Below are 13,670 nucleotides of genomic sequence, written 5' to 3'. Positions count from 1 at the left end.
CAGACAAGGCACGACTCCCTGAACACACCACGCTTGTTCCGGCTTCACGGGCCTCTGTCCAGACACTGCCTGCCTGGAACGCCCTTCTCTGCCATGCCTGCCCAGTAAGCTCCTCTCTGGGCCTATACGTCATCCTTATTCCGCCCTCCCTGATGCCCCAGGGATGCACTGGACCCTATTCTGTGCTCCCGCAGCATGCTGCGCATAGTTCCATCTCATGCTTCCACACAACAAGCAGCAGGATGTGATGGTGAGGGCACACACTGGAGTCTTGGTTCCTCTGGGTGGATTGGAGGATTAAATGAGATAATATGTAAATGGTGCTTGGCACAGGGCCTGGCATGTGGCATGGGTCCCATCAGGGTACGCTACTGGTTTCAGCTCTTGCCTCATGATGCCAAGAGGGTCTTTAGAGGCAAGGCAGGGACCACATGTGACCTTCCTTCTTACCCCAGCACCTGACTCAGTTCCTAGCACGTGGTGGGGCTTCACTTGGAATGACCAGCATTTATGTTCTGCCAGAGGAAACTAAGATCACGTTTCACCTCACCCCCCTGCTCCTACCAAAACACTACAAAGACCAGGCCTGTACACCTAGTTTAGGGTAAAAGTGCACTGATACTGTTCACAAGCCCTCCCTGGGAGCTTTCTCGTGTTTTCCTAAGTAGTTCATAGTCTGTTCTGGTGAGCCTTATGAGCCCCTGCATCTGCAGAAGGTCCCACCCTGGGGAGGCTGTGGAGACTGTTTCCTACGTGCCTCGTGACCTTCAGGAGTCTTCATCCACGCCTCCTTTCGGCAAGTGGACAAAACAAACCTCTCCCTACCCAGGTCTATGTATCAGAGGTGTTCATGAGGTGACGGCATTGCCAGCAAGTAGGCCCCCTCCTACCCTCCCCACGGGAGGCTTCTGTGTGGCCACAGATCCCACTCTCAGACCATCTCTAACCCCGACTGAGCCGGCTTCCTGAGATGCAGCTTGGCTACATAGAGACGGTCACTGTCCAGTGAGGTGTCAACTAATTACCACTAGGGGACCAGGGCGGCCAGGGATCCTTGCTAGCACCCATAGATGGGTGACTGCCCTGCTGAACCCCAATGACCCCTCCCACTTGGTGCCCAGGGGACATTCAAAGGACCACACCCTTACCTCACTGGCTCCCCTGCAGTACAGAACAAGGTTCTACAGATTTATCCCCCACCCATTTTCCAGACAGAGAAGTTGAGGCCCTGAGCCAATAGGTGTTTCTTCCCAGGGCTGTCCAGAGTCCACCGGTGAACATCCACAAACAAGCCTGGGCTTGCGTCTCTGGGGCTTTCCAGGCATGCTTGTGTGGCTCAAAGGAGCCCAGACAGGCAGTGCTAGGGCTGGACTGATCTGGATTCTGCACGGGCAGGACCCAGGCTCCTCCTCACTCCCTGCAGTCCTGGCCACACCGTGTCGCCAGTTCTGTGATCCTTCTTCATCCCTGTGCCAGAGCCAAGCCACCTGCAGCTCCTTCCAAACCACCCGCAGTCAACCACGAAAGCCCAGGGGAACCCACAGGTTGGACCTGAGAATGAGAGCTGTGGGGTGGCAGGACAGGGGGGCGGGGTGTGGGGGGGAATCAACACACTCGGGAAAAACATGGGTCCTCTAGCTTGATCAAAGGCTGGCCAAGGGAAAAACCAAGCTGACAACTCACGGGTTTTCTACCCAAGCCTCTTCAGCACATTCTTCCCTTCTGAAAATATTCCTTAACAAAGAGCCGTCTGCTTCTGGCAGGCCCAAACCCAGCCCCACCGGGTCCCAAATGCCAGGAGAGAGGAGGAAACCGTTTCATTTTGGCATGACACACGGGCCGTGGGTGAAGGAACTCACTCAAGCTATCGGGGCTGCCACTGGCAGCAGTGCTGGTCCTGCCATTTGAGGCCAGCTGGTGTGATGGGGTCAGGATGCTGGTCCTACCAGTCTGGTCAGACTTCAGGACTGGGCCCGGAGCAGCCTGAACTCCCCCTTCCCCACCAGGGGGTGGTGTAAATCAGGGGGCAGGCAGTCATTCCCTTTGGGAGACTTCAGAGTAGGAGGGAGAGTGAGTGTCCTTCCCTTTGAAGAAGGGCAAAAGCAGGGAGAGATGGATAAAGGGGAAGAGGCCTGGGCCAGGTGTCCACAGGGGTGCTGGGAGATTCTGGGTCACCCTGCCACCCTTCGGGGCCCCGGTGGGGATACCAGATCAGAGAGGCTGGTGTGTGGCTGGGACAGGGCAGGCAGCTCATGTGTCCGAGTGTGCCTGAGCTGGGAGCTTTGGGTGCTACGGGAGGACCTGGGCAGGTGGGATCCAAGGAGGTGTGTGAAAGTGCTACGGAGTCCTGTGTGTGTGTGAGAGTGTGTGTGTGGGAGGTCCCAGTTGTCTGGGTCTGTGTTGGAGGTCTGAGTTTCCCCATGTGCTGCGGATCCAAGTGTCTAGCTGTGTGTGAGTGTGTGTGTGTGTGTGTGTGTGTGTGCGCCCACCTGCATATCAGGGGGCTCCTGGTTGTCTGTGTGTTAGGGGCCAGGATGTGCATGTGAGTTGTTGAGGGTTCATGGGCATCTCTGTGTGAGAACTGTTGGCTCCCAGTGTGTGTGTGTGTGTGTGTGTGGGCACGGAAGCGCATGTGTTGGGCTCTCAGAAAGATGTGTGTCTCTGCGAGGGGAGGAGGGTTCACGACATCTGTGGGGAGGTCCTAAGCAGGAGGTGAGGGTGGATTCTGAGGACCAGTCAGGATCAGGGGTGTGTGTGAGCCGCTGGAGTGTGCTGGGAGGAGTCTGAGGAGTGATTTTTCCTGGTGCCCTTGGGCATGGGGTTGCTGGGGGTCGGAGACCGGCCAGCAGGCTGAGGGGAGGCCTGTGGGTAGGAATCCTGACTTAGAGAGGCTAGGGGAGGGGTCCCGTGGGGAGGAAGGGAGGGGGAGGGCTCCGAAGCTCCTAGCCTTGGGGCTGGAGGCAGGTCTGGGCCCAGAGATGGGAAGTGGCAGGAGGGATGGGGTGGCAAGGGGTCCGCAGATGGGAGGGGTCCTGAGGGGTCCGGACAGAGGGAAGGCGGGGGTCCTAGGCCTGCGGGGGGCGCCTTGGGGGGCGGGTCTGCGGGGTGGGGGCTGGGGGAGCCGTGCAGGGTCCAGGAGGAGTCCTCGTGGTCTGTGGAAAGGGTGGGCGGGGGTCACCGCCGGGGGTGGGGCGACCCCTCGGGGAGGGGACGGGAGGGGGGAGGGGGCGGCCGGAAGGCCCGGGGGAGGGGCCGAGGGGTCCGGGGGCATCCGGAGCGAGGGTGGGCGGGGGCCGCGGCCCAAGGCTGTCGGCCAGGGTCGCCGCCGGGAGTGCCGAGGGCTCCCAGCGCGGGTTCCGCGGCGAGGCGGCCCGAGTCGCGATCTTGCCGGGCCCCCGCGGGCCGCAGCGCGGAGCCGCCGGCCTGAGAAGGCGCCCGGGAGGCCCGGCCCGCGCCGCCTGCCTACCTGCGCCGAGCGCGCCGCCATCGCCGTGCCGCGCCTCACCGTCCCGGGCCGCGCCGCTGGATCCCCGCCGCGCCGCTCGCCCCGCAGCCCCGGCCCGGCCCCCTCAGCCGCCCCCCGGGACCGCGGCCGCCGCCGGTTCTGCCGCTGCCATTTCACCCGCTGACAGGAGCGGCTGCCCCGCCCCCGAGGCCCAGGCAACCAATTCGCCGCCCCCAGGCACCCTGGCTCCGCCCACCGCCCAGGAGTGACGGGGAGGCGGACCAATCCGCGGCCATTCCGTGAGGGGGGCCCTGGCTACGGCCAGAAGGTTGCCGCCTCCAAGGAGAGAAGCAAATTGAAATTAGGAAAGCAGTGAAGGACGGGCGGCTTTGCCTATCGACGTGTGGGATCCTGTTGAGCAACACCTGGCGGCACCAATGACAAGGAGAGGGGGGTGTGCCTCTGAGGGAAGGCTGAGGCTCTGAAGAACCCGGGACGGAGGCAGCCCAGCGTTTGGCCCTAAGCCCCGCCCAGAGCCGGGCTTTCTGCCCAATAATGAGCCGTCCTGAGCCGTCCATTATTATCTGCCCCTCAAATCTCGGCCTTGGCAACTGTTGGGACTCTCAAGAAGATTGACACCGAGGGAGCCAATAACGCTGAAGGAAGGCGGTGCAGTAACTCTCCCTGACCAATGGGGTCGCGAGATTGGTTTGAGGTAAGCCTCCCGGGCGGCGGGGCTTGGGGCCGGATTGAATGAAATAGGGGCGGGGCTGGGAGGGGGCGGGGCCTAGAGCAACAATGGGGCGGGGCCAGCGAGGGAGAGGCTTAATGGGTTTGGTCGGAGAAGGGGCGTTGGCAGGCTGAGGGGGCGGTGATGGCACCGCATTTCTGAGCCCGGCTCGGTGCTGGGGGCGGGGCTGTGGGGGGTGGGGTCACGTCCCAGGCTCAGGCCCGTCCCCTAACCTCATCTGGGCGAGGTTCAGCATCTTCCCTGCATCTCACAGTGCCTCCTGTGACCCATCAAAACTCTGATCAGGCTGTGTCATCACTGCTTACACGGCCCTCCCATCCCCCACCTGGGGGAGGGGGTGGGGAGTGGGAGCGGGTGGGTGATGCAGGACCTAGGTCAGGTCTCCTCGGGGTCCCCAGCGTGGCTGAGCAGGGGCCTGGGTCGTGGGAACGGAGTATAAATGCTTGATGAATGAATGAGTAAATGAATGGTAGGCCCAAGACTCTCCACAGGGAGGAAGAGGGTGGGGGGAGTGTCACCGAGGCTGGGGAGGAGCCTGTAGGGACAGTCATTGACAGCAGGCAAGACTTAGCAAAAAAGGAGCGTTTCCACCCCGAAGGGATGGGCCCTGGAGGGGGGTGGGCCAGGGGCCCTGTCCCAGAAGACAGGGTAACATTGTATGTTCAGGCTGGGGGCTGAAGATGGGAGGCAGAAATGGGTAGGGGGAGGTCTGGGACACAGAATGGGGCGTGTGAGGACCTTCTGAGGTCTGAGATCTCAACCTCCTAAGTGCTAGGAGCTTCTATCTGGTTTTGGAAGTGATGACTGACATCTGTTCACTGCCCGCCCCTGGCCATCTCTCTGTGCCTCTGTCTACACTCTGTGCCATCTACATTCTGCTTCTGTCTGCATCCTCTCCGCCACTGTGTCTTCTCTCTGCCCCTGCCTAACTCTCTGCATCTGTCCACACCCTCTTTGCCTATCTCTTACTATCTACATTGCATCTATTAAAATTCTGGAACTGTAAAAGAAGCCCCAAAACATATTTCTAAAAACTCGAGTGGTAAAAATAAAATGTAATGCATTCCTTCTCCCCACATGCCCGTATACCCCCCTCCTTTTCTCTTTTTTTAAAGAACAGATCTTTGCCTCCCTTCTTTGAAAGTCAGCTTCTCTATTGGGCATTTCACAGTCCCGACAAAGTTATAAGGTGACTTTGGATTTGCATTGTACGAAGCTGAAATACATCTCATCAACATTGTCCTCTGATTACTTGGGGGGTTTGAGAGGGGGCAGTAAGACCCACATGGGCATGGTTAGAAATACGACTCAGGGTGGGCGTTAAATCAGGAGGGTAAGAATAATGACAGGACATGGTAAGGATCAAGTGACCAGCAGGGGACAGCCTTTATATTGGCTGCTCATGGTCCCTCAATGTGGGGGACTCAGGAGCCATCCTAAGAGCCAAAGTCTTGGGGTTTACCCAGGTTTTGAGAGGTCTTCCCCACTGGTGTTCTGCCTCAAGAAAAAACAATTTGGTGTGAGCCACACTTTCCGAGGAACAAAAAACCCTGGACTGATAGCATAGATGTGAGAGACAAAGGGTTCTGTAGAGGCACATGTCTGGGTGGGGGGTCCAGGGCACCCCAGAAAGGGGTCATGACCAGGGCATTTCTGGGGGCTTGCCTAGGAGATTAGCAGCATCTGGTGTCTGGTGAATAAAATCAAACACAAGAAAGATGCACAGGACATTTGACCCTCTTGTCCTCACATTGCCATTTTCACACAAAGGATGGTTTTATTCTGGGGACACTTTGATTCCATTTTTATAAGCACAGTGGAAAAAAAATTCCAACACATTTCTGTTGGAAAATACTTTTGAATCACAAACTGCATCTAGCCAATTAGATTCCTGGATCACTTTTCTGTTTAGTGCAGCTAAACCGTTCCCAATTCTTTTTCTATGCTCATTTTTACTTGATTGATATCATCTTTATCAGGAACATTTTTTTCCTGTAATTTTTTTGAAACATTTGATTCATTAATCAGGCTCATTTTGTCCAATTTTTATCAACTGTTAATTCTACCATTGTGATTTTTTTTTTTTGGTGTGTGGTTGTCATTTTTTCAGAGCCGCATTTTGCACATTTGAATTTATTAAAAGACTCTTCTCTCAGTATTTTGCTGATAACAAAATTTAGTACAATCAAAATTTTTTCTGGGTTAAACTTTGGATACACACGGAATTCATTTGTTACGAATATTGACTAGTGTGAACTTAGACCTCATTTGTCTCATAGAGAGGGGGAAAAAAGCCACAATATCCATAGCTCTTTTTATGAGGAAGTAGAGTCTGTTTTCTTATCACTTGTTCTGACCAACAGACTGCATCAGAAATTATGCTGGAGGGATGCCTGGGTGGCTCAGTTGGCTAAGCGTCTGCCCTTGGCTCAGGTCATGATCCTGGATCCCAGATTCCCAGAATCAAGACACACATTGGACTCCCTGCTCAGTGAGGAGTCTCCTTCTCCCTCTGTCCCGCACCCTGCTTGTGCTCTTTTGCCTATTCCCTCTCTCAAATAAATGAATAAAATCTTCTTTAAAAAATGATGCTGGGAAAAAAAAAATGATGCTGGGGGACGCCTGGGTGGCTCAGTGATTAAATGTCTGCCTTCAGCCCAGGGCATGATCCTAGAGTCCTGGGATCGAGTCCCACGTCGGGCTCCCTGCATGGAGCCTGCTTCTTTCTCTGCCTATGTCTCTGCCTCTCTCTCTCTCTGTGTGTGTCTTTCATGAATAAGTAAATAAAATCTTTTAAAAAAATGATACTGGACTATTTCTAAGGCTAGACCTTAGGAGGCATTGTGACTTATTTTTCTTTTTTGAAAAAAAAAATCTGTTTTTTAAAAAGTAGTCTCCATATTTAACATGGGGCTCGAATTCAGGACCCTGAGATCAAAGGTTGCATGCTCTACCGACTATTCCTCTTTTTTGAAAAATTTTAATTGTAATAAAACATATGTAACATAATACTTGCCATTTTTTTAATTTTTAATTTTTTTAAAGATTTAACTTATTTATTCTTGAGAGACACACACAGAGAGAGGCAGAGACATAGGCAGAGGGAGAAGCAGGCTCCATGCAGAAGCTTGATGTGGGACTCAATTCCGGGACTCCGGGATCATGCCCTGAGCCAAAGGCAGATGTTCAACCCCTGAGCCACCCAGGCGTCCCAACACTTGCCATTAAAAAAAAAAAAAAAAAAAAAAAGACTTATTTATTTATTTGAAGAGTGAGCATGAGCAGGACGGAAAGAAGGAGAGGGAGAAAGAATCTTAAACAGATTCCACACTGAGCACAGAGCTTGACATGGGGCTCGATCTCACAATCCATGACCATGACCTGAGCCAAAACCAAGAGTTGGATGCTTAACCAACTGTGCCACCCAGGCCCCTCAACACTTGCTGTTTTTAAGACTACAATTCAATGGCATTAAGTGCATTCAGAGTGCTGTTCAATCAGCACTGCTATCCATTTCCAAAAAGTTTTCATCCTTCCTAAATAGAAATTCCCATTTCTATTTTTCTGAAATTCCCATTTCTATTTCTGGTTCCCATTAAACACCAACTCTCCATTCTCCCTGTCCCCAGTCCCTGGTTATTTCTATTCTACTTTCTGTTTCTATAAATTTGCATATTCTAGGTACCTCATAGAAGTGGCATCATATACTATTGGTCCTTCTGTATCTGGCTTCTGTCACTATGATGTTTTCAAGGTTCACCTGTATTATAGAATGTATCAGACTTTATTTCCTTTTATAGATGAATAATATTCCATTGTATGTGTGAACCACATGTTGTTTATTCAATCCTCTGTTGTTGGACATTTGGGTTGTTCCCATCTTTCAATTTCTGTGAATAACACTGCTATGAACATGCATGTGTGAATATTTATCTAGTTGAGTTCCTGCTTTCAATCCTTTTGCTATCTACCTAGGAGTAGAATGGCTGGGTCATAAAGTAATTCTGTGTTTGGCTCTTTGAGGAACCAAAAGAGCTTTTCACAGTGGCTGCGTCAGTTTACATTACCAGCAGCAATGCATAAAGCTTTCTATTTTCCATTTCTTTGCCAGTATTTGTTATTTTTCTTTTTAAAAAAAAGATTTTATTTATTTATTTGGAAGAAAAAGAGAATTTGAGTGGGGTGTCTGTGGGAGAGAATAGAGAAAGAAGCAGACTCCCCTCTGAACAGGGAACCTAATGCTGGGCTTGATCCCAGGACCCTGAGATCATGACCTGAGCTGGAATCAGGAGTTGGTCTCTAATTGAATGAGCCATCCAGATGTCCCACAAAGATTTTAACTTTTGATGAAACTCCAATTAATCTATTCTTCTTTTGTTGCCTTTCTTTTGTGTCATATCTTAGAATCTATTGCTGAATCCAGTGTCATGAAGATTTCACCCTACTGGTGGGCCTGGGTGGCTCAGTTGGTTAAGCATCTGCCTTCAGCTCAGGTAGAAAGGCAGAGGGAGAGGGAGAAGCAGGCACCCTACTGAGCAGGGATCCTGACTTAGGCCCTGACCCCAGGACCCTAGGATCACTACCTGAGCCAAAGACAGACACTCAACCGACTGAGCCACCCAGGTGCCCCTATTTTACTCTTTTAGATGCTATTGTAAGTACAATTGCTTTACTTATCTTTTTGGATTGCTTATTTCAGGTGTATAGAAATGCAGCTGAATTTGTTGTATTGATTTTGTAATTTGCAATTTTGCTGAATTAGTTTATTAGCTTTAATAGCTTTCTTGTGGATTTTTAAGGATTTTCTAGATATAGGATTATGTCACCCACTGATGAACAGAGGTAATTTTACTTGTTCCAATTTGGATGCCATCTATTTATTTTTCTTGTCTAATTTCTCTGGCTAGAACTTCCAGTACAATGTTGGAGGCAGTGGTAAAAGTGGGCACTTTCCTTTTTCTTGGTCTTAGGGAGAAATCTTTCAGTATCTCACCATTGAGTATTGTCTTAGTCCATTTGGGCTCTTATTTTTAAAATGCCATATAATGGGTGGTTTATAAACAACAGGACCTTATTTCTCTTTTGTTCTAGAGGCTGGAAAGTCCAAGATCAAGGTGCTGGTAGAGTCAGTCCCTAGGGACTTCCTTTTGCATTTCTTATAGGGCAAGTCTAGTGATCATAAACTCTCTCAGCGTTTTTTTGAGAATATTTTTATTTCTTCCTTATCTTTGAAGGACAATTTTGCCAGATATAGAATTTGTGGTGGACAGGGTTTTTTTTCTTTCAGCACTTTACTTATTTATTTATTTTAAAGATTTTATTTATTTATTCATGAGAGAAACAGAGAGAGACAGAGACACAAGCAGAGGGAGAAGCAGGGTCCCTGTGGGAAGTGCAATGTGGGACTCGATCCCAGGACTCCAGGATCATGCCCTGAGCCAAAGGCAGACACTCAAACAATGAGCCACCCAGGTGCCCCTCTTTCAGCACTTTAAATATGTCATCACAGTCCCTTCTAGCCTCCATGGTTTTTTATGAGAAATCAGCTTTTAACGTTATTGAGGATCCTTTGGAAATGATGACTTATCTCATTACTGTCAAGATTTTCACTTTGTTTTTTGATAGTTTGGTAATAGTGTGTCTCAGTTTCTTTGAGTTTATCTTTTTTGGAGCTCATTGAGCTTCTTGGATTTGTAGATTCATGTATTTCACCAAATGGGCATTTTCAACCATTGTTTTGTTTTGTTTTTCAAAGATTTTATTTATTTATTTATTCATGAGAGCCAGAGAGAGAGTGGCAGAGACACGGGCAGAGGAGAAGCAGCCTCCATGCAGGAAGCCCCATGTGGGACTCAATCTTGGAACTGGAGATTCATGCCCTGAGCTGAAGGTAGACGCTCAACCACTGAGCCACCCGGGAATTCTTGTTTTGTTTAGTTTTCAAATGGTCTTTCTATCACTCTCTCTTCTATTCCTGGGAATCCCATAATGTGTATATTGGTCCACTTGATTGTATCCCAAAGTTGCCTTAGACTCTATTTTTTTTTTTCATTCTTTTTTCTCTCTGCTACTTGGGTTCAATAGTCTAAATTTTCCTATCTTCTGACTTTTTCTTCTACCTGCTCAGATATGCTATTGAACAATGCTAAAGATTTTTGAATTTCGGTTTTGTACTTTTCAACTTAATGATTTCTATTTGGTTCCTTTTTTTTTTTTTATAATCCCTATCTCTTTATTGATGTTGTTATTTTATTCCTACATTGTTTTCCTAGTTTCTTTTAAATCTTTGTCCATATTTTCTTTTAGCTTGTTGAGCAGATTTAAGACAGTTATTTAGAAATATTTTTCTAGTAAGCCTAATATTTGGACTTTAGGGATGATTTCTGTCGATTTGCTTTTTCCTTTAAATAGGCCACACTTTTTAAAAAAAGATTTTATTTATTTATTCATGAATAAATGAATTTCTCTCTCTCTCTCTCTTCAAAGAGAGGCAGAGACACAGGCAGGGGGAGAAGCAGGCTCCAGGCAGGGAGCCTGATGTGGGACTCGATCCTGGGACTCCAGGATCGTGCCCTGAGCCAAAGAAAGATGCTCAACCAAGGAGCCACTCAGGTGTCCCTAAACAGGCCACACTTTTATGTTTTTTCACATGTCTTTAATTTTTCTTGTTGAGGGTGCCTGGGTAGCTGAGTCAGTTAAGTGTCTGTCTTCAGCTCAGGTCATGATCCCAGCATCCTGGGATCGAGCCTCACATTGGGCTCCCTGCTCTGCAGAGAGCCTCCTTCTCCTTCTCCCTTTGCCTGCTGCTTTTCCTGCTTGTGCACTTGTCTCTCTCTGTCAAATAAACAAATAAAAATCTTAAAAAATTTTTTTTCTTGTTGAAAACTGGACATTTGAATATTTATAATGTGGTAACTTTGGGTATCAGACTCTACCCTTGCTCCAGAGTTTGATGTTATTGTTTTTGTTTTTTGATTGCTGAAAGCTCTAGTAGTGCACTTGATTAGGGACTTTCTCAAACAATTCTTGCAAAAAGTGTATTCCTTCATGTGTGTGGTCACTGAAGTCTCTATTCCTTAGTTTGTGGTTCAACTGATGTTTTTACAGAGCTTTTCTTGAATACCAAGAGCTTAGAAAGTGAGCAAATAAAACAAAACAAAAATTCCACCCTTCTTTCTTCGCAAATCACTTCTGTGCCAGAGCACTCCTTCAACATTTAGCCAGGCTTGCACTGAGCCTAAAATCAGCTTGAAGTAAACCTTGGGGTCTTCTCAGGTCATTTTTGAACATGTATTTTGCCTTGGGAATGCACTAGACTTTCTTTTTTTAAAAAAATATTTTATTTATTTATTCATGAGAGCCAGAGAGAGAGAGGCTGGGACATAGGCAGAGGGAGAAGCAGGCTCCATGCAGGGAGCCTGATGCAGGACTCGATCCCAGGACCCCAGGATCATGGCCTGAGCTGAAGACAGATACTCAATCACTGAGCTACCCAGGTGCCCCCTGCACTAGACATTCTACATCCCCATTGATACACAGGTATTTCTGAATGTCCTAATTTTCCAAAAACATTCTCTCCAGCTTTTGATCCTCAGGCAGTATATTGTATGTATAATTTCTGCCCCAAATGTCTTTGGATTGTTAAATCAGCTTGCAGGATCTTTGAGGAGCACCGATGCCTTCTCTGAATTGAATGGCAAGTAAGCAAAACAGAGATGTGTGCTTTGTGTCACTCTTTCAGGTAGTTTCCAGACAGGTTAGAGCAGACATACATTATAACTTTTGAATAAAGTCCGCTCCACTCCCTTCAGAACTAGGGACCAGGGTCTCACACTGAGAACATGGGCTTCACATTTTAAGACACTGTCACACCAGGAAGAGGATGGACAGGGCACATAAAAATGCCACAAAGCCTTTTGCCATTCTGAAGTTGCCTTTTTGTTTGTTTGTTTGTTTGTTTTTATTAACCAGTGTTTACTTGGTTGCCATAAATCTTTTTTTTTTTTAAAGGATTATTTATTTATTTATTCATGAGAGACACAGAGAGAGAGAGGCAGAGACACAGGGAGAGGGAGAAGCAGGCTCCATGCAGGGAGCCCGACACGGGACTTGATCCCGGGTCTTCAGGATCAAGCCCTGGACCAAAGGCAGGCACTAAACCGCTGAGCCACCCAGGGATCCCCGGTAGCCATAAATCTTTAGCTGTTTTCCAGAGTTCTGAAAATTTGGTTATGACAGTCTCTGCCTTTTTTTTTTTTTTTATGTTTCTGTTGGGAGTTGATGAAAGCTGCCTACTATAATTTAGCCCAAGCTACCTGGGTGAGGAGAAATATATGACTTTATCACCCCTGTGGCCTCAACCACCAGCCAGTCAACCTCCAGCTATGAGTGATGCCATCTGTTCTGATTTTTTATTGCTGTGTAATAAACCACCTTAGAACTCACTGGTATAAAACAGCAGCCATTTTAAAATATGCTCGTGGATTCTGTGGACAAGACACAGAGGGGATGGTTTGTTTTGCTCAGTGGGGAGCTTCAGATGGGAAGACTCAAAGGGCTGGGGTGCCTTGTGGTTGGGGGCTGGAATTACCTGAGGGGCATCTTTATTGACATCTCTGATTTCTGGGCTGGGATTTCTCAAATGGTTGGGGTCTCATTGAGGGGATCTCTCTATATATATAGTCTCAGGAATCTCCATGTGGTCCCTCACATGACATCTACAGCATGGCAGCTTCAGAGGAGTTGAACTTCTTACATGACGTCTCAAGATGCTGGAAGTGAGTCTTCCAGGAAACAAGGTGGAAGCTTGCATGGTGTTTAATGATAGAGCACTGGAGGTCATATAATATTGCTTCTGTTATATTCTATTGGTTGAAGCAGTCCAAGCACACCCAGATTCAAGGTGACCTCATCTCTTGATTGTCTAAGTGTTTTCATGTCAAAGTATTTTCAGTTATGGGGCACCTGGGGGGCTCAGTCAGTTAAGTACCCGACTCTTGGTTGTGATCTTAAAGTCTTAAGGTTAAGTCCTGAGTTGGGCTCTGTGCTCAGTGCAGAGTCTGCTTCAGATTCTCTCTCCCTCTCCCTCAGCCCCCTCTGCTCATGCTTTTTCTTTCTCTCTTTAAAATAAAGAAATAAATCTTTTTTTTTTTTTTTTTTTTTTTTTTTTTTTTTTTTAGAAAACCATTTTCAGTTATGTTTTAAAACTGCATTGGCTAAGTAACCAAACTTAGCTAACCTACCAGCTGATCACAGATGTATGAATAAGCCCAGCTGTGCTCAGCAGAACTTTCCATCTGAGCCTGACCCAATTTCTGAACCACACAATTGTGAGCTAAATAGTTTTTATTTTGAACCATTAATGGGGGAGGCAGTTTGTTATGCAGCAATAGCTAATTGATATATCCTGGCAGGTATATAGCACTCACCAAGCCTAATATCACCTGATCACTTCCTGGAGCTCTACAAGATGAT

The 13,670-nt window shown here is 48.3% G+C and overlaps 1 protein-coding gene across 2 annotated transcripts in view; it reads right to left on the bottom strand.

The window, feature by feature from the left end:
* Window positions 1–3,630, bottom strand: part of EVI5L (ecotropic viral integration site 5 like) — a 30,338-nt gene extending 26,708 nt beyond the window's left edge. Inside the window, exon 1 of one of the 2 annotated variants that reach the window (XM_072721559.1) lies at window positions 3,467–3,630. The gene's annotated coding sequence lies outside the window, so the exon portion shown is untranslated. The remainder of the gene's footprint in view (window positions 1–3,466) is intronic. The other variant, XM_072721560.1, reaches the window with a different exon arrangement.
* Between the last annotated feature and the right edge of the window lie 10,040 nt (window positions 3,631–13,670).

Source organism: Vulpes vulpes, chromosome 9, assembly GCF_048418805.1.
Source record: "Vulpes vulpes isolate BD-2025 chromosome 9, VulVul3, whole genome shotgun sequence".
NCBI classification, from domain to species: Eukaryota; Metazoa; Chordata; class Mammalia; order Carnivora; family Canidae; genus Vulpes; species Vulpes vulpes.
The sequence above is the reverse complement of the archived record's forward strand: the minus strand, read 5'-3'. Positions and strand labels throughout refer to the sequence as shown.